A 20,804-nucleotide genomic window follows, 5' to 3' on the forward strand; every position below is an offset into this window, starting at 1 on the left:
CAGAACCCATCTGTCCCTAGAAGGGTCTCTTCACATTCATGATTGCCTCCTCACCCTCTCAAAGACAGACATCTTTTTAAAGGGCAAACCCTTCCAACCGCAGCCCGCGGGGCCCTGAGCCAGGCTGTAGAAACAGCAGAGAGGCACCCACTCTGGGGTACAGAGTGCCCCAGCAGCTCCCCGCCCCAGTCCTCGGGCCAGAGAGCAGGCACTGCTGGCCTCCTGGCCGGCCCGTGAGTGTGGAGGGGACGGGGCGCCCCAGGCCTGGGATCCAGCTCCCGCCGCAGAGGGAGGACATCGGGGCCAAGGGGCGACCCCAAGGAAGAGCGTTGAGGTCGGGTCCCCGGGAAAGGTTTCTGAGGTACAGACCCCTGCTGCCACCCACTGAGCAGGTGGGGACCGAAGTCAAGAACCTGTTAACGGAAAAAAGTGCTGTCCCTCCTTCCAGTGGCCAACTCAGGCCCTGCGGGCACTCCGGGAACATACTGGGAGGCGGGAGAAGGGTGTCAGGCCACAAGAACAACCTTCTGACAGGGACCGAGGACAAGACACCAAAAAGGAGTGAAGAAACAGCTTTTACACAAGACCCCTCGGCCTGGTCCAGAGAGCTCCCCAGCAGGTTTTCCCGAGGCAGTCCCGGCTGCAGGCAGAGGGAGGCCCTCGCGGGCCTTCAGAGAGCGCTCCCCTGCGCGAGGAAGCAGGCAGACAGCTCGCTCTTCTCACCCCGTCTGGGCCCCCATTTTAAATGGGGTGGTAATAGTATATACCTCCTTGGGTTGTTGGGAGGAGTAAAGGAAGTAAGTGTATTAAATAAAGCATTCAACAAAGTAGCAAACACGGGGCAGATACTCAAGAAACGCCAGTTATTATCATTATGAGCTTTATTATTTAGCTTCCGGACTGCCTGAGAAGCCTCTCTCAGCCACCTCCTTCCCCACTTCCTCCCAATTATTGACACCCCCCCCACCCCACCCCCCCACCAGTGACATGTCTGCTCAACCTTGCAAACAAACGAACAAACAAGAAATCTGGGCCTCTGGGATGGGGATTTCAGGCCTTGCGTGGAGATGAGCAAGGCCTTTGGAGCCAAAAGCGGAGAGTGGAGGAGAGGGGGTTGGGAAAGAGGGAGGCTGGGTCCCCAGGGACCGCTGCAGGCAGCAGATAAGGGCCAGCGTCCAGCATGGCAGGAGCTGGGTGAGCAGCGCGGGGCTCAGACAGGTGTATGGGAGAGAGATGGCCACAAAATTAGAAGACCAGTCAAAGCCAGGTCCGAGGAGGCGCACACAAAGGCGCGCTCCAGCGCGGCCAGTGGAGGCCTTGGCTTCAAGTCTGTCCCGCGGGGAGGGGAAAGAAAAGAAGTGAGCCTCGACAAGGGAGGAGCGGGTTATGGTCATGCAGAGAGAATTGTGAGCACCTGCTGCGGACGGCCAGAGAACGAGGGGCCTGGTGACGGGGACCTTCCTGGAGCCTCCCAGCCAAGCCCAACTCTCATCGCTCAGGGCACACTCCTTAAGGCAGGATGAGCTGCCTCGCGTCTGGTTTGCTCGCATTCTGGTGCTCCGGGACAGCACAGGGACCCCAGGGCCCGTTGCTAGGCTACCGTCCCCCAGAAGGCCAAATCCTAAGTCCCATTTCACCTGCTAAGCAGCCCAGGGACCAGAATAAACGACAGGCAAGCCCTCATGCTCCATCTGCCTTTTTAAAATACGAGCTTGAGCACTCTGGCTTTCAGTAGCGACCCTGGCACCTGTTCTGACCCCGGGCTAACCCTGACACAGCCCCCAGGGCTGTCCTTGGCTCAGGGCTGAGTCTGGGCTGGCCCACTGCTCTTCTACACCGCCTCCTGCTCCAGGCCACCCCTGTCTTGTGTCAACCCAGGCCCCGCAGCCTGGCCTGGTAACTTCCCCGCTGTGTCTACCTCTCCCTCATCCGTCTGGAGAGCAGCTACTCAGCTTTGATATCTCACTTCGGGTCACCTCCCCTTCCAGGCTTTTGCCCCAGCTCCCGCCTGAGTAGCATTCATTGTACCTTGCACACCCCCCTCTGTTACCATTTTGCCCCTTTCGATGTCTGGGCACCTGCCTCTCCCACTAGACTAGGAGCACCTGGAGGTCAGGGCCCTGGCTTATTTCTCATCTCTGGAAACCCCAGGCCCAGTTCAGCACTGGGCTCATGGTAGGCAGGGACTAACCCGCCAAGTGACCTGGAACATGACCTCAGAATGAGAGGTCCACGTGACCTGGTAAGTGAGACCTTCCAACTGACCCCAAAGCAGAACACGGGGAACTCAAGCCCTGGTCCGAACCAGCACACCCTGCCGTCTGTCCATCCTTCGGGGCACTGAGAGTCCCAGCCTGACACTTGCTGGGGGAGAAACCCTCCTGTCCCAGGGACAGAACCCTGCACCCAGGACTGCAAACAAGCACGTCTGTTATTCACCACGCCGACCACTGCCTCCTTCATTTCAGGGAGACAGAAAAGGTACAGACCCAAATGCCAGCGTCTGTGTTGCTGTCCTTCTGAGGCCCCAGCGACCCCCCCGCAGGCTCCAGTTCTCCAAACGGCACTCACTCACCCACACTGCCACCCTCCCTGCAGGGGCTGAGCCTGCCAGGCTGGCCTCTGACCCACCTGCGGAGCGGGAGGTGGGCTAGGGGCTGGGTGACTAGCTGCCCTGTGCTGACCTTGGGTCATACCCTTTGCCCAGAAACAGAAACCAGCAGGAGGAGGCAGGGAGGGAGAGGGGACAAGGCTCCTACAAGGCGGGGGTTTCCGAGGGCAAGATGGGGGAATAAGGCTGGGGTGAAACCCAAGAGAAAACACAAGCGTGGCCCCCAAGTTCACAGACTGCTTCCCTAAGAAGAGCCCCGGCTGGTGGCTCTGGGATTCCCAGGGCTGACAAATTGAGAAGGACCCTGTGTTCGGGCAGGAAGTGGGCACTGTGTTTTCAGGATGAATCATTCACACATTCGACACAGAGGAAGTGCCCAAAGAGGGGTCACAGTCCCGGCCCTGGGTCATTGTCCAAGGGGACAGGCACAGTCTTAGAGGTGAGCAGCTTGTTCTTCCGGAGGGCAGCAGCTGGGACCTGAATCTCGCTATGCTTTTCGGCAAAGCATGCACAGACACTTGAGGCTGCCTCTGGTCAGAGGCGGAGACCAGGGTTTTCCAGGGACTGATGTCAAGTAGGAGGAAGACTCTGAAAGAACAAAAGAAAGAAGTTCATTTTTACCGAACACCTGTAATGGCCAAGCGTCAACATTTCATCCGCACGGGAACCCTCTAAGGTGGCTTCCTCCATTCCCCGGCCAGGGGAATTGACAAGCTGCCTTTATTTTATTGAAGTTTAGAAAGTGCTGTTTGCACCTATCACTGCATTCACTCTCACTAGATCTCTGCGAGGAAGGCCCCAGTCTCCCTTATTTTCAAGATTAATAAACTAAGGCTCTGTGAGGCATAAAGTAGCTTCTCCAAGACCAAACTGTCTGGTGTCACATCCAGGATTCTTTGCTGCCCTCTCATATGTCGCGATGGACGGCCAGGCTGAGGCAGTGGAGGAACCAGACAGGGAGGGAACAGTGGGCTGACCATCGTAAGTCACCAGGGTAAAGTGGGCTCCTGCCCTTGCATTCAAAATGCCAACAGCAGGCACCCTGGGAAGGGCCAGGCAGACATTACCCTAAAGAAGCCTGGAGCCCAGGTTGGCTTTAAGTGCTGATCGGTCAATAAGGGGGTCTAGCAGAGGTCTGCTTGGCCTTTATGCACTCAAAGAGACATATCAGGAAAGATGTGAGACCATCCACTCCTTCTCTCTAGGGGCAGATCGCACCGCCGGTCCTGGGTTCACTTCCGGAGTCACAAAGTGAGCACGACCCCTATCATCCAACAGGTGCCTCGGTCAGGCACTCAAAGGACAGGACAGGGTGGGCGGGACCTTGTAGGGGAGGGATTGAACAGTGGGATCAAGGGCAAGGAGGTGGCAGGAAAGGCTGACTCCTCATAACACCCCAGTCACAGGTCCAGGCAGGAGGTGAAAGAAAGAAATTCTAGCTATGACTGGAGTGATAAAGACAGGAGCAGAGGAGAGGATGACCCCTAAGACGTGTCTAACAGCTCCCAAGAGAATGACGGACGATGACCAAGCATGCTCAGCACACGGGGCAGTGGCGGGGGGCGGGGGGGCAGATGGGGTGGGAGCAGGGGGTGGGAGCAGTGCATGAGATCAGGGGCCACAGCGAGACACTCGGGGCCAGCAAGCTGGACCCGGACCTCCCCTCCATTGCCCCAGGATGGCTTGGTCTCACCTCCACTGGCCTGCCGTCCATCTTAAGTCTCCTGACCTCTTCCAGGTCACTCTGTCCAGCTCCACGGTGAGCCCCTTCTAAAGGAGCCAGAGAAAACAGCTACAGCCTCTGCCCTGCGGTCGTACGAGGGTGCCCAAGGGAGCGAGGGAGAGAAGCCCAGCGAGGGGAGTGGGCGTCGCTTAAACTCGAGACGTGAGAAATCCAGAATAACACAGACAATAAACCAGACCAACATTCCCACTGTTCCACGCGACAGGTGTTACCAGAAATAAAGGATTCTATAGCCAAAGAAGTTTCAGAAAAGGCAGAATTAAGCAGGTTTCTATAGCAGGGCTTCCCAGAGCTTTTCGTGGGCTCATGTGCGTGGCAAGTCTCCAAGGGGAAGGGACCGTACGCAGCATTTCCCAAACTGGTTTGATCAAGGAACCTTTCATCACAGAGATTTCTCAGCACCAATGGTCTGCGGAACATGCTTTGGAAAACACCAAATAGAACTAAGCGATCCAGTCTCCCAGCTGAGCGTTTCATCTCACGAGGAATTCAGTGATCAGGTGAGAGAGACAGAGACTTCCCACCAAAAAGCAGACGAGAGGCAGAAGGTGTAGCTCTCTGGGGTCACTTCTCAGCCCTCCCTGCCATCACCGGGACTCTTCCGAGGATCAAAGGAAATATGTAAAGCCCCTTTCAAACTCCAGCGCTACAAACTTCGGGGCCTAAAGAGCAAACTCCCCTAGGGGGAGGGAAGGTGCACTTTATAGCGTGATTTGATGTGGAAATCTCGCTTCACAGGCAACGTTTGGAAGAACCCGTGTGTTGTAGAAAGCAAGATACACCTACATGAGATAAAGACGAGGCGAGGTAAGAAAAGCAAAGGTAGGGGCGCCTGGGTGGCGCAGTCGGTTAAGCGTCCGACTTCAGCCAGGTCACGATCTCGCGGTCCGTGAGTTCGAGCCCCGCGTCGGGCTCTGGGCTGATGGCTCAGAGCCTGGAGCCTGTTTCCGATTCTGTGTCTCCCTCTCTCTCTGCCCCTCCCCCGTTCATGCTCTGTCTCTCTCTGTCCCAAAAATAAATAAACGTTGAAAAAAAAAATTAAAAAAAAAAAAAAAAAAAAGCAAAGCAAAGGTGGAGGGTACAGCCAAGGGCAGGAAAGAAGGCTGGCAGGGGCCAGGAGCCCTGGGTCTGGAGCCCGTCTGCCCCTCACCTGCCGTGGGGTCGCAGTCAAGTCCCTCCTCTTCTTCTGTACACGAGGGTGGGGAGAGAGACAATCTCTGAGGCCCTCCCAGCCCTCGGGTCAGAACTGAAGTCCCCAACACTGCTTTGGGGGAGCCCAGCCCCAGGTGAGCCCCTGTAAGGCGTCGAGGGGAAGGACAAAACCGGGCCCAGCGCAGAAGCCCCCCGGGACTAGCCAGAGAAGCCAAATCTGTGCCCACATATGAACCTGGCCGTGAAACTGGAAGGGAAGCTACAAATCGGCAACCAGGCAAATGCGGAGAGCGCCAGAGAAGCCCCTCCGCCCACGTCTGCGATTTCCAGCCCCACCTGTTCAAGCTTTCGCGTCTGGCTACAGGACGAAGGTCTGGCGAAGGCAAAGGGCCGCGGAGGGGCCACGTCTCGGCCCGGTTTGCTGGGAGGAGCCCTTCGAGGGAAACAGGTCCCCGGAGTATGAGATGTGGCAGTGGCGGGCTTGACGGATGAGGGAGCAAACGGCGGGCTCTCAGAGTCCACGGAGCAGAGGTGCGGAGGGCTGGGCCCCGCTCGTGCTGCGTTTTCGTATTCTTCACGAGAAGGGTCATTTTCCATTTGCTGCAGGTCCTACAATGAACTGCTCAGGAGGCGGAGGGACAGTCACGAAGAGCGCTCCATCTGTTTTTACACAGCGAAGCAGCGGTCTGGACTCGAGCCCTGTGCTGAAGCGTGTTTGTGTGTGGGCACGTGCACGTGCATGCACACCTGTGCACACGCATGTACAAGCGCGTGTGGTAGACGGACCGATTTCGCAGCCCGAGGTTTACAGCAGGAGGGCGAGCGTGTAAAGAGGTCAGGAGACGGGCTGTGATTGTCTGGCGCTTGGTGACCGTGTCTGGGGACGTAGGGGGTGCTGCCAGGGTTTATTACTCTGAAAGCGTGCAGACTCTATCCGGCCACACAGGATGTGACAGGGTCCCCAGGGATGTGGGGACGCGCTTCCCTGTACAGCGAGTATGAACGGGAGACTGGGAGAGTGTGCTTGTGATCCAGGGGTGTATATATCTGTCCCCACAGTTCCTCGAAGGGTGCCAAATTCATGGTGTGTAAGAGCCTTCTGTGAATCCATGAGCCGTGAAGGGGGTGTGCGAAGGTGCATAGGCGCGCGCACACACACATGCATATTTGAGGGCGTGGGTGACAGGCAGCAGCCTAGGATTCTGCGTCCACCTCTATACCGACTCACCCCTGAATGGGAGGGGTGGACCAGACTGCTGGAGCCCTGCGGCCTGATCCCACGAAGTGGGGGTAGAGGAGGGGGAATGCCCAGCCCCTGTCATAACAGCCTCCCCTAGCAGCGAGAACCCCAGCCGAGCTCCCCAGCAGAGCTCTGGGAGAGTTCATCAATTGCCCATGAAATGCTCGGCGCAAACAAACACGGCCCTCATCCGCTCAGTCCCAGCAAAGGGGACTGGGAATGGGGGGGGGGGTTGACATTTTGGAGCCACAGTCCTGGCCCAAGACCTGAGATCGGCTCCCCCAGCACCCAGCACCACATCCAGCTCCTGGCAGTGTCGGATGGGCAAGTGGCCCAGTTCCAGGCCAGTTTCCTGGCTACAGGGCGTTAACCCCACGCCAGCCAGGAGAGCAGACGTGGCTCCCGGAGGTGAGTACCTGCACCTCCCACACGCTGGACCACCTGCCTCGGGAGCTGGAGAAGGTTCTAAGCTGTAAAAGAAGGCTCAACTACAAGCATCCTGAGCTCCCCTCCAACCAGCCCTCAGTTGAGGCTGTGACGGAGAGGGTGTCCTCCAATGGACACTTCTCTTCAACTACACTTCCTTCTCTCCCTCTCTCTCTCTCTCTGTCTCTCAGTCACAAAGACTTTAATTGAGTCTCCATAGGGAGATGCAGCTCCATCTAATTCAGCTCTTAATTAACCCAGCACACCCCAAAGAGGCTGCAGAACTACTCATAAATTAAATATGAAAAGCATTATTTATCTAGGAACAGCCTTCTAACGGCTCTGACTCTGACGTTTATGGTTACTAATGAAGATGTATTTGGAGGGAGAGAAGGTGGGGAGGAGGGACACGACTGCCCTGGGAGAAAGCGAAGCCCAGGGGCCCCCGCGAGGGTCTTTCAGGGCATGGGGAGAGGAGCCAGCTCAGCCCAAGGGAATGTGCCCCACCCCCAGGCTCAGCTTCTCCAGATTTCGGGGGGGGGGGCGGGGGAGGATCAGGACAGGCTCAGGGGTCCTGTGGGGCTGCTGGGACCGGGCCCTCTTCCACTAGCTGCCAGACCGCTCTTGCTGCCCCATTTTTCACTCCCAGCCTAATGACCTTGGCCTTGGCTCAACCTGAACCACTGCCGAGCCGCTCTACTCCTTGTTCCAACCCTGTCTCCATCCTATCCCTTCAGGCAGACCCCTGCGTGCTGGGCCCCTGGAAATGGCTGGCGGAGGCCACATCTCCGGTATGTGAGTCCCCCTCTCTCCTTCCACATGGCCACAGGTAACTATCCCGGGCCTCTCCCCTTGGCTTTCAAGGAGCAAAGTGATGCCTCTTTCTCTGTGTATTTGCGTAGAGCCAAAGGAGGAGCCGAAAGTCATCCGGAGCTCAGAGGGTCTGGAACAGGGAGCTGTACTTTGGGTGCCGCCTCTCTGCCGTCGCCCCCAACCCCATAAATCACGGAAGAGTGAGCCTTGGGCATCACGCCTTGCTCATCTCTATGACCCAAGTCCCAATGCCTGGCATGTAAGTGCCACAAATGTTTTACGGCATTGTTGTTTCTCAAGAGCAGAGGAGGGGCAAGAAGAAAGAGCAACTGAAACCGAGACAAACAAGTGAGAAATATTGTAATGACCCTTGCTGTTGTGATCACATCAATTCTTCCAGAAAGGCAGCTCTGGGAATTCTCTTCCGTCTCAGGCACCGCCCCCCCTTCTCCCAGAAGAGCCCCACCCCCCACACAGTCTCCATGGTCCCAATTCAGTCCAGGAGTAGAAATCCAACTTCTCGTTCTTGGAAAACAGCCAGAGAGTTCCAGTTTGGGATTCGCTCTCTCTGGAGTGTTATCTTCAACCTCCTTCCCGATGAGTCTGTCTTCCTTTCAGCCCCTGTGGCCTCCAGAGGAGGAGGAGGGACGGCAATTGCTCAGCTCTGCCAGATTAACAGGTTAAGATTCCTTCAGTCCAACCCAGCTGCTAATTTAAAGGGCATCTGCTGTGCCAGCTGCAACAGTAGACACCACGAGGAACACCACACTCAGCTTCTGTTCTCGAAGCTTCCAGATCAATCAAGGAGAACTTCTGGGAAAGAAGAAAAGCCCACCGACAAGTCCCACGGTTGTCCGTGATGCGTGTTCTCTTTCCCCGCAACGAGTCAGGAAACCCAACTCTGTATACTGGGGACAGGGTATTAACTCAAATAGAGGTTCCGATGAGATTCAGCTGAAGCACTCACTGCCTTGGCCCAGGATCCCGGACTCCATAATAGGGCATACCGCTAGGACTCCTGGTCTCACCCCAGGTGAGGTCCCACTTAAGCAACCTCTGTGTGACCTGCGCACCAGGAGGCCCGGGGTGCTGGGATTCTGAAATAGCTGGACAAAAACAGCCTTGGAGCCTTAAAAGACCTTATCAAGTACTGTTAACAACTAACACAGCAGGAAAATGCCAAGCTGTTGGTCACCGGCTTTGCGTTTCCCAACTATAAAGACAGACGTCACCAAACCACTGGGCAACTAATCCATTCCATCGGAAGACGTCCCATTGAGGGTTCTTATGAAACCTCAAGAAAAAGCTGCCTGCAGAAAAGGGAGAGCTTCTGCCTAGACGACAGAAGGGCTGCGGACCAGAGAAGTGGTGAATTTCCACCTGAGACACCAAGAGAGATTAATTCTGATTCTTCTGCACCATTTTTCTTTCCCTCTACCCCTAGCCTCGTCTGGGACTGTACTTTGACACTCTCTACTAACTAACTAACTAACTAACTAACTAACTAAAAGACATCTCAACAAGGCCTCCCTATCTAAATCCTCTTACTTTTGACCCCCTGAGGTCTTCTGCCCCTGAAGAAAAAAATGAAACTCTCTCGTGTGGTCCTCAGCCCGTAATTCCTGCTGATGATAGATAACAATTAATAACTGTTCCTTTAAATACTACAGGAGGTAGATTTTCTTCTACAAGTCCTTCCAATACTCATATAATTAATCCCAAACTTAGATTTTTTTTTTTTTTAATCAGACCTTGACCCCGACCAGGAATACCCTTCTGTTTAGGTCGTTACAGCACCATCAGAAATGGAAACTAGTATCGGGCATGTTTTTGCTGCAACAGTTTGTTCTCTCCAGAGACACTCCATCCTGCTTTGCAAAAGCTGTTTAACTCCACTCAGGAAAGCTTCCCACCCTGAGGGCAAAAAAAAAATACGTGGCTGTCTCCCGTTGGGATAAAAGGCATTGCCAATATGGTCGGTGCCCCACTGGGACATTACTTTTTATGTGGACATCAGGCTTACACCACCTGCCACACACTAAGTTTTCTTGTTTCCAGACAAAGTTTAGAGGCTTTCAGATGTTTAAAATCACCAGCCTTCCAGTGGATCATGTTCCCCGAAAAGAAATGTCCAGAAACTTCCAAAGACAGATGAACACAAACTACCTGGGAGAACTGCCACAACAGACTCGCTCTCCTCGCGTACTGCGCGCACCGCGATCCCCACAGTAGGGATGGTTCAGCTGGAAAAGATGGTCTGAAACCTACCCTGACCCCACTGGGTGTCATCAGTTATACACCCGCTGCTCTGGAAACCAAAGCAACCATTTTAAACTTAAAGGTATTAGCCACAGTTACCATGGTCATCACACAGCCCTCGATTTCTCCTTTGATAGCCCAGGGGAATCTACACTACAGCAAACCCTCTGGCTGCACCTATATAAACACTACAGGCTCAAGTAGAACACTCTAGAAGTAGGTTAAAAGAAAAAGTCACCCAGATACCTAGAAAAAAAAAAAAACACAGTTGGGTTTGGGACACATTTGCATTGCCTGGATTTGATAATCCAGGCCCCCTGTCCTCGGGGCCAATTACAAGAACCAACAGCAAGTTTTGTTTCCAGTCGCTGCCTGTCGCACAGCTGCCCGGTGTATTCTGTGCAGTCTTCAAAGCTCCTATGCAGTCCTTGTCACATCAGAAGATTAAGAAACTCTCCCTGCCACCAAGGAGTAGGAGAGACTAACTCTTGTCCAACCACAGAGTACATTCTCTAAACAGCCTCCTAATCAGCAAAATCTTGGCAATGGTGAAGACTTGAAGATCATAGATGAGTGTCTCACAAACTTCCTTTGCCCTTGGTCAAAAGAGAGGACTAAGGAAGGGCAGAGCAGCCCCTGACGGCTCCTGTCTTGGCAACATCACTTAGCCCTTTGTATTCTCCAAGCCACAGCAGTGACCAGACATCCTCCTGTGGCTGATACGAGTGAGTGCTGCGTCTACCCCAATTATGGTCCGAATCTCACTTCATTCCCCCTGCCTTCTAGATCAGGTTTAATAAGACACCAATCATAGAATTAATGTCTCTTCCAACAGCATCAAATGCAAAGCAAAGCGCCCCCCCCCCCTGCTCCGTGAACCCTCTTCCCCACATCTCTTAAACAAGCCCAAATCCTATAATAAGTCCTTTCTAACATCTTCTTACTGAAACTGCCCTGATTCCCCATAAGGCACATCTCTCCTTTGTGGCAGAGTGAGTCAATAAACCAAGTTGGTTCCACCAGAGGTGTGCTTCTGGTGACCTTTGGCTGGAGGACAGGGACACTGTCAGTGTATAAATAAGCAACTGACAAGAGACAGAAGCCGGTACAAGCTATAAGACACAGCTTCGCCCAAGGGGAAATGTTATTGATATAGAGAGGAGTCCTTAAGTACTGTGTATGAAAAAGGTATCTCGTAAGCATTTCTGGATATGATCACTCGTGCTGGGGCAGGAGGAAGTTGCGTTTTGTCTTGTTTTGTTTTGTTTTGTTTTGTTTTGTTTAGAAGTAGGAGACGAGACTGAACTACCTGAGCACAATCCAGACAGCCAAGAAAACATGTCTTGATCAGCAAGATAATTAGGGAACTAGAAATGAGGAAGAGGAAGACATTGTCAGCGTTGACATTCTTGGCAGTGAGTGAGAGGGAGTGAGAGGGAGCCTAGGGCAGTGCTTGGAAGGAATCTGGACAGAGGGCAATGCCTGGGATGCCTTGGGGAAGGGCTGGGGTCATACGGAAGACGCGTACATGGAGCCCGAGGGCTCAGGGAGTTCAGGGCCAAGCAGGACTGCCTTCTGCTCTCCTCCTGGTCTGACCAGTCCCCTCGGATCCGCTAGCTCGTCTTGCAGATGAGCGGGGCAGCCCATCGGCCTCCTCGGCTGCCCTTCTGCCCCTGGCTGCTGCCAGAGAGGGGACACTCCACCGGCACAGGGACTGACAGGGAGTGAGGCTGCAGGGCTCCGCGCTTGAGAAGCAGGAGGTAACAAGGTTACCAGAAGCATGCAGGGGCGCAGAGGAGAGAGCACGTTTGAAAAGAACGGAAAAAACCATTATCACGATGACAGCACGTTGAACACATTTGGGGGGTGCGGCCGGGGGGGGGGGCGGGAATAATGCCTCCCGCTGTGTCAAGAGAACAAGTCAAAATCAACCAAACAAAAAGTTCTCCTCTGCAGAAAGAGCCAAGACACCGCACAACTCACTGACCACCCAAGTGCCACGAGGCACTTGACCCAGCGAGACGCCCTCGCTGACCTGCCCACCTCATGTGTCATCCGGTTTTCATCTTCACCTTGACAAACACTACAAATGCTGCAAATCCTACAGCACTCTTGCACTTGATCGTCGAATGACCTTGAAGCAGAAGGCCCTCTCGTTTTTTACAAGCGGTTGTCTCACAAATGGGGAAACTGAGGCCTAGCGACGCGAGCCCACGGGCGACATCTGGAACGTCCAGTCCGGGCTCTCTAACTCCAGATCCCCCGTTTGTGTGTCTGTTCCTATACTATCAGCTGCACTACAGGTTCTAAAACCTGCAGGTTGGAAACCACTGGCTTTAAAAAAAAAAAAAATGCGGGTTAAAGCCTAGGTAAGCAGTCTACAGTGTGTCCAACGCCTTTGCTATTAAGAAACATGTCAGAGGCGGCGCCCAGCTTACACCGACCTAGACTATTACAGTCCAGGACCCCGGCCGCCTCTTTCCCTTCCTATAACATGCATTATGGATATGTAATTACGGTAATCAAGAAACTAAATCATTGGGTGGGCCAGAACCCTTCTCCAGGGATTCTGAGAGTTCTGTTCATTCACGCCTTACAGGCATTTAAAGCCTTCATTAAAGCCACACGCCAGCCCGGATTTTTCTCACACCGCAGCACTATTTCAGGTACCTTTGATAGCCAGTGACCACCTAGGTTCTAGAATGTCTTTTCCAACGCGCTCAGACTACCGCAGGGTGCTGAGGCATCCCTTTGAAATTCCCGACTCTCGTGGCGGTGGATGGTCGGGGAACCATTGTGTTTTTCGTCCCCAGATTGTCTTTCGGGAGGTATCTGACCGACCTCAGGTTGCATTTCTACACGGTTGTTTCAAAAGCTCAAACTTGTCCTTTTTATTGCTGTGCCTAGGGCCAGACAGAGCTAAAGGGCTGTGGGGACTTTCTGTTACAGTCACCTGTTAAAGTTGAGTTTGGGCCTCACTCTTCGAAGAAAGAAGATTGGACGGTACCTTCATGGCATCACCAGGTGAGCAACGTCAGTGTTATCCAACCCCCTGCTTCCTGTGACCCTGCCTAACACGGACTCCTACCCACTTAATAGGATGAGGCCTGTCTCTTTTTCAAGAACCGGAGAGGAGGCGGCCCTCAGATGCAAGGTCACCAGTGGGTAGATTCAACCTCCAGATCCAGCCAGCGCACAGTCGTGGGCCCCGTGCAATGCCAGCAGCCATTTCTCTTCTTAACCTTGGCTGAAGCATGTCCTGTGGCCGAACCTCCATTTTCCCCATCTGTGTAATGGGAGAGGAATTGGTCCACATGGCCCCCAGCTTCCCTTCTGTCTCTATGATACTACGACTTGGATTAGGAGGTAGGACGAGAGGCTCCAAAGAGGAGGCAGCTCTGCAGAGCCTTTCTGTCAGACTGACTCCTGCCCTCGGGCCCCTCCTGGCCCCTCCCTGCCCCCAGCTGAAGGTGGTTCAAACCCTCATCATGTCTGGCCTCGATGGCTAGAGTGGGCCACTAAGAAGCCTGGACTGGATGAACTTCCAGAACCCCCACCCGACACCCAACTGAAGATGCCCCTTCACGAGCTCCCACTGCCTTCAGAACCTGAGCTCTGGGGAAGGAAGACGCGCCCTTAAGAATGTGGTCCCTCCTCGCCTCTTTGGGTTCATTGTTTGCCACGGGCATTTAGAAGCCATGCTCCAGACATCTGCCATTCCTTTTTGATGCCCTCCCTCTCTCTCTCACCCCCTCCCCCCATGCCTCTGAATATTCCATTGGGCTACCAAGCCCCCGCCCCTTGCCTGCTGCCCCACCTGGGCAGTCCCCATGCATTTTTCCAGGTGAGCCCTGCTCCAACATCTCCCCTTGGAGACTTCCGTCAACACCACCACACGCCTCAGCCTCCGCCACCCTTCCCGTCCCGCGCGCCCCCTTGCAGGGCACCGGTCAACACGCTACTTTCTAATTCGCTGCGTGCCCGTCATCGTTTCGAGATGAGACCTACTCCTCGAGCACAAGGAGGCATTTTTCGCAGAGCACCCTGCCTGGCACCCAGGAAAGACTCGATACGTGTTTGCCAAGGCAACGAATAAGAAAATGAATCAATAGGTTTCCAACGTCCTCGGCAACCTCGAAGAGACAATTATAGATTACAGAGTAGAGAGGTGCCAAACCAGTGAAACAGACAGTAAGTGTTTCAGAAGTTCAGTGTCAGGCACCGTGAACCAGAACAGGTTATTTTTGTTTTGCTTTCGCAAGGAATCGAAAACGTTTTGGTGTACGTGGGGGAGCGGGGGGAGGTTCATCATAAAAGCAGGGCTTTGAGACGAACCTGGTAGTGGTGCACAGGATAGATTTGCAGAGTAAACTCAGAAGCAGTCGGAAGGTCCCTTATTGCACCAACACACGTCCCGGGTGAGAAAAAGCTTTTGAGGGTCTCGCGGGCACTGTGCTCCTGACCCCACCCTCACTCCACACCTTGACCTCCCTCCCCTCTTCCCGTTATCCCCTCCACATGCCTCCCCACCAGAGCCCCAAGGCACGAGCCTTACAGGGGTAGGGAGAGTGTGGCACAAGGCTAAAGCTGGAGGCCTTGGCTCAAGACTGGCATGTCAGAAGGAAAATCTCCAAGTCCTTTTTTTCCTTTTCTTTTTCCTCTTTAGGCCCCTGATCAGGAGGTGAGACTCCTGGGAGAAAGCATCTCACCTTTGCAACCCTCCCGAGCCAGTCGCCGGAGCCCCTCACACCCGAGCTCCCAAAGTGTACCTCCAAGCTTGCGTGTGGGGCCCGTCTTCTTCGGGAAGGGGAAAGGGGGCCCGAGCTTCCCTCTTAGTACTACTTGTTTTGTTCAAATGTTTTCAGTGGAAGAAACGAAGCCCCCTAGAGGTCAAACTACCTGCCCAAGGTCACACGGCTAGTTAGTAGCCAAGAGCAGTCTTCAAACCCAAATCACCTGTTAGGGCTCTTTGTCGGAACTCAACTCAGAACGGGAGGATGAGCTGACTTCTCTGGTTGCTGTGGGGTCCGCTCCAGGCCCAGGCTCCCCCCGCCCCCCGCCTGGCCCCAGCCACCCCTAACAAGTTCCCCTGCCCCTAGGGATGTTAGGAGCAGGCGTTTGTTACCTCCTTGTTGCCCTAATAAGGTACTGACTGAGTGACCAAGGCTCTTCTGGAAGGTGAGCAAGAGGCTCCAGATAGCCAAGAGGAAAATGTCACTGTCCCCTTCTCCACAGACATCTGCACAGCTGCCTGGGACCGCGGACAGGAGGGAGGAAGTGAGCAGCCCAGCTCTTTACCACTGAGGCCCACTCTCCCTCGCTCATGCATATTCCACCTAGAGACTGTGGATTCCCAGGGCATGAAGCATGAGGCATGAATTTTCTAGAGTTCCCAGTGAACCACTGAGGATGAATTGGGGCGAGAAGCAGTGGGGGGGGGGGGGTGGATGTCTCAGGCAGAGAAGAAAGTTGCTTTTGATCTCAGAGTCACAAGCAGCGCAGGGTGGGTGTGGGGGTGGGGGCAACACCTGTTCCAGGCCACCTGTTCTCGTCACCACCAATAAACAAGAGAGACCAAGATCTCTCTTCAGATTCTATTGAAAAGTCATTCAGCAAAGGCTGGGTGGCACTCGTCCTATACCAGGTACTACCAGGCGGTTCAAAGAAGTCTAACATCGCTGGAATCCCTCCGCTATAGCCCAATGCCCCAGCGTGTGGGCGTCTACAATCGGTCCCTAAAGTAGCCATCACCCCCCTGGTCCGTCCTCCATGATAATTTAAAAAACGCTCACACTTGATCCATCTTACACGCAAGACGAAGGTCTCGAAGCCCTTTTAATCCTATCTTTTCCCTACCGAAATTCCTTGAGAGATTTCTCAGGAGTGGGTTTGGAGTCTAGTAACTAGCTGTGTGACCTTGGGCAAGTCACTTGACCTCCATGGGACTTAGTCTGACCTCTCTGAGCCTCCCACAGAACAAAGCCTCAACTCCTCAGCCCCGCAGCCCAGGCTTCCTCGAGCAGGTCCCTCCGGTGCCTCCACACTGCCCCCCCTCCCCAACACTCTGCCCTAAGCCCCGTCATTGTCGGTCCATCTCTGACAGCACTTACCCCATTCTAAGTCACACTCAAGTCACTTGGTCCTGGTCTGTCCTCACAGTGTATCTCCAAACTCCTTGGGGGCAGAGCAGGAAACCCAGGGTCAACAAACGTTAGATCGTCCATGAGATGTTGAATAAACACCCATCATTCCTTCCAATCGGCTGCCTGCTGCCCTCCCCCAAAGAGTCTGTCCGACACTACAGATTCCAGAAGCAGGCTTCTCAAATGTGGTCCATGGACCACTGGCCGCAGAAATACCCAGCAAGCTCGTTAAAGATGCAGGTTTCCAGACTCCACCCCAGACCTGTGGAATCAGAACCCCTGGGCAGCTCTAATTCCAGGGGGCTCCCATGTTCTGGCCTCGAAGTCCACAGACTCTGGAGCAGGGGCCCTTTTGCAACAAAGAATATTGCGGCGGCTCCCCTGAGCAGCCTGGGGTGAAGATGGGTGGGGGCGTGGGGAGCCATGACAATACGTGCTAACCGTCCCTGCCAGTCCTTGGCACTCATCTCCAACTTCCTGTGAGCACATCACGATGCCAGAGGAGCCACGGTCCATCCTGACCCCACCCCACAACCTGGCACTTCCCTTTTGGCCTCTCCTCCTGCCTACCCGCATGCTAAGATGCCTTATAAAACCGACATGAGGAGCATTTTCAGTGGCCCACTTTACCTAATTGAACCTCTGCTTGTTACCCAGGCAGCCCCCTTCCAACCCGGAGGCCTCCAACCCGCAGTGCCCCATGGCACCTCTGATGCCAAGGGTCTGCGGTTGTGGGAGGAGGGCACCATCAAGGGACTAAGAACCCAAAGGCCTAGAGCCGCAAAAGCCCCAGGGCCGACTGGGCATCTCTGGGGAAGTCATGTCCCCATCTTCTTCTCTGAAGACCACAGAATTTGGACGGATAACCTTAGGGAAACCTTTGGGTCTAAGAGTCTGGAATTAGGAGAACCTCACTCTCTGATGCAGCAGTTCAGGACAGAGGGCTGCAGGGTGAAAGGAGCTCCAACCACAAGGGCAAGGGCAAGGCCCCGCGGGAATCAGTCACCTTGACGGTGGCTACTGGGTCTCAGTTTCACATAGAGCTGGAAAAACCTGAGGGTATTTCCACAAGAAGCAAGCACTCAGCCAGAGTAGGGAAGTCACAGCAAACGCTCACACATTTACTCCGGGGCAGGCAACGCCGTTCTGAGCGCCCTGCACACATTAGCTCGTTTAATCTTTGCACGCATCCAATAGGTAGGTACTATTATCCCCATTTTACAGATAAGGAAACAGATGCAGGGAGGCGAAATAATTTGCCCACAGAGCTGGCAGGGTGGCGGAGCCAGGATTCAAACTCAAGCCAAGTGCACCAAACCACGCTCTCGGCCGCAGTGGTCTCAACCCCGTCCCCTCGGAGAAGACGCCCTCCCAGACCGTGCGGTTCACCCCACCCTGCCCTCCCACAGGGCAAGCAATACTACTTCTATGGAAGGCACATCGAGACTGTCATTTCTCCGAGGTCCAGAATCAAGTGGTGTGACCTTTGTTCGATGAGACTGAACGTGGACTGGCACGTGTTTCCAGGACAGATACCGTAGGGCCTCAGCCCTTGGCAACATCGTCACGTGCGGAAAAAGCTTTCTAGTGTCCTCCCCTTTCCTCCCTTCCTCTCTCTTCGTGGACCCTGCTCTCACCTCCTCTCTCCCACCCACCTGCCCTGGGTGTAAAGAGCACTGCGTTCAGAAAGTCACCTGCTGTGACCTTAATTCTCCTGGCTTCTCCGAGCGTGTTTTTCCCAACCGGATCGAGAGGCACTACCGTGGAAGGACCTGCGTGTGGGCCTGAGAAGCCACCTGGGTCCACCTGTGAGACCGTGTCCCTCAAGCCCTGGCTTCCCCACGTGTGAAGCGGGGCTCGGGTGGGTCGCCGGAAGGACCCAAGGTGACACCCAGAAAGCCCCCGGGCCCCCCCCCTACCCCCGCCAGAGCACCTCGGCTCGTGCCTTGGCCCATACCACCTGGAATGCCTGTTCTCATACCTCTTCAACTCAAACCCCTGCTCCTGCTTCAGGCCCTACTGTAATCCAGATGCTTTCTCAACAGAAGAAACTCCCCCCGTCCCCCATCAAGCTGGAAAGAACCACCCGCTCCCACGAACCCCCATGGTTATCTCGTGGTTCTACCTGAGGAATCTGTGTGCCTCCCACTCCCCCATCCAACTGTCTGCTTCTTCAAGAGAAACCAGGTCATACGCTTTTCCTAAACCTGCTCATAATCTAGCCCGGGGCCTGGATGCAGAGTAGTCACTCCATATATGTTTGATGAATGAATGGGAAAGAGCAAAAGAATAGGCACAGAGATCGGAAAACAGCAACGTCTTATTTCCCTGATGAACCCGGACCGAGCGTTTCTCTGCACCAAGGACTCCCGACTCCCAGACCCTTCCACGGCACCCCGGGACAGGGCGGTGTCCGTCCTGCCCTTTAGATCTGGACCCCAAGCCTCTTGCTAACAATGTATATATCTCTCTCCCCAGTAGACAATAAGCCCCTCCCGGTTGACCTGTAACCCAGGGTCCGCTAGAGGCAACTGTGGGGCTTTGCTCCACCGGCAGCTCCTCAGGAGGACCGGGAAAGAGCCTCCCCCTGCAGCATGGGATGCGAGTGAAGACTGTGACCTTTGCCTCACTGTGGTCCATCAGTTCAGCTACACAGAAGACTTTGGGGCCTGGTCAGGGCCCGAGGCAGATGGGTCATAGTTAATATAACCAACCCACCTTAAACAGAATGAGAGCCAAGAGAACCGACCTCAACCAAAAGTCAAAAAGCTTTTGATTTTGTTGGGTTGGGTTTTTTGGGGTTGGGGGTGAGGGGCGGGGTCCATAGTTGGTGCTCTAAGAACCCCCTCTCCCAAGGGTCTCCTTGGCTCCTTGCCGAAGGAAGGACAGGTCACAGGAAAGCACTAGATACTCTTGGCAGTTTTGTCCAGAGCTAGACTTGTAGGTGGCTGTCCAGATTAGCATTTACCCTCAGTTAGGTAGAAACACTTCCCAGGCAAAAACGAATGGAGGGAATAATTATCCAAAATACAGAGAGTCATGTACTACGAGGCTCATCACAGTGTAATTTACAGTGATGAAAAACTGTCACAATGTACTAACTGCCTGCTAAAAGGTGGATGATCGAATAAACAGTGGCAACTCCTTAGGATAGGTTATTATTGATAATCTATTTGAGGAACCTTTAATGGCAGAGGGAAATGCACACGCTATTAAGAGAAAAGGCTTGATACACTACCACATACCCAGTGTAGACAAGCTTCACGGTGTAAAACACCAGACCAGGGAGAGGAAACCGGATCCAAGTGCGGTGTTGTCTCTGCACAGGGAGCTTCTGCATTTGTTCTCTTAGGCATTTTTTTGTGTGAGAGCTTTCCCAAGTTTCCTATAACCACTTTACATTCCTTTTATAACATAGAAACCATATAAAAAGGAAGCAAAGGAGAGAAGTAGGGAAGGGAGGGTCCTTGTTAGAGGGAAGAATGGGCAGAGGGAGGCCGAACGGAGTGCCGGGATGAGAAGTAACCAGGCTGCCTTCATGACCCCACTCAGCTGGTGGAGGTGGAGGTGGAGGTGGAGGTGGAGGTGGAGGTGGTGGGGGGACTAGACTACCAAGCTGAGCACAAGGATGTGCTGAATCACAGGTGAGGGCGGGAAGATGGTAGCCAGGGCCTATTCCCAAGTCTAGAGGGAAGCTGAAGGGAGAGGGCAACAGGAGAAGATTCGGACCCCACTTCTGCAGCATTTGTGCCCCAGCATCTATTCCCCTTTGTGACATGCTAGGACAAGAATGCCATCCGTCACCAAGACCCAGTGCCCAGCTGCGCAGAGCACATCCCTAAGGAGAAGCTCTTCACACACTCATACACACACACACACACACACACACGTGCACACGCAGCCGTTTTACAGCCCTGTGGTCTCATCTCTAGCCCCTCCTCCTCAGGCTGCCAAAGGGGGAATTGGCTGGGCAGTTAAGGCAGCTTGCTGTCCGGGAAGTAAGCAGCTTCCGGTCCAGAAAGCTCGCAACCTCGTCTCTCCCTCTCTCCTCCTCCGCCCGAGTCTCCACCCTCAGGTCCTTGGGTCTGGTTTCTTTTTTTTTTTTTTTTTTTCCTGCCCTGGGTCCAGTTCCCAGCGGACCGTTCCTGGTCTAGTGGATCTGCTATCTCTCAGCACCACCTGCTGCCCATTCTGGCCTCCACCAGTGTCCCCTTTCAATTTCTAGAGTCTCCAGGGCCTGACTCCTTATCACGCTGTGTGCATCCAGTGCCTGTCTTTGGAAAGGAGGAACTGAAGAGACAGTGTATAGACTTTGCCCTTCTCTCTAGCCTTTTTCTAAAAACCCCAAAACGGTTACAGTCAGAAGAAACCCCAGTAGACATCTAGGCCAGCCCCCTTTGCCTGCCCCCCACCTCC

General features: G+C 54.2%; 1 long non-coding RNA gene across 1 annotated transcript; it reads right to left on the minus strand.

Annotated features, from left to right (window-relative positions):
• Positions 1–2,920: 2,920 nt before the first annotated feature.
• Positions 2,921–5,292, minus strand: LOC123380590. The gene is made up of 2 exons (XR_006586582.1): positions 4,305–5,292; positions 2,921–3,199 (listed from the first exon to the last, which is right to left on the minus strand). It is a non-coding gene; the product is annotated as an uncharacterized LOC123380590 (long non-coding RNA).
• Positions 5,293–20,804: the final 15,512 nt, after the last annotated feature.

Source organism: Felis catus, chromosome D1, assembly GCF_018350175.1.
Source record: "Felis catus isolate Fca126 chromosome D1, F.catus_Fca126_mat1.0, whole genome shotgun sequence".
Lineage (NCBI taxonomy): Eukaryota > Metazoa > Chordata > Mammalia > Carnivora > Felidae > Felis > Felis catus.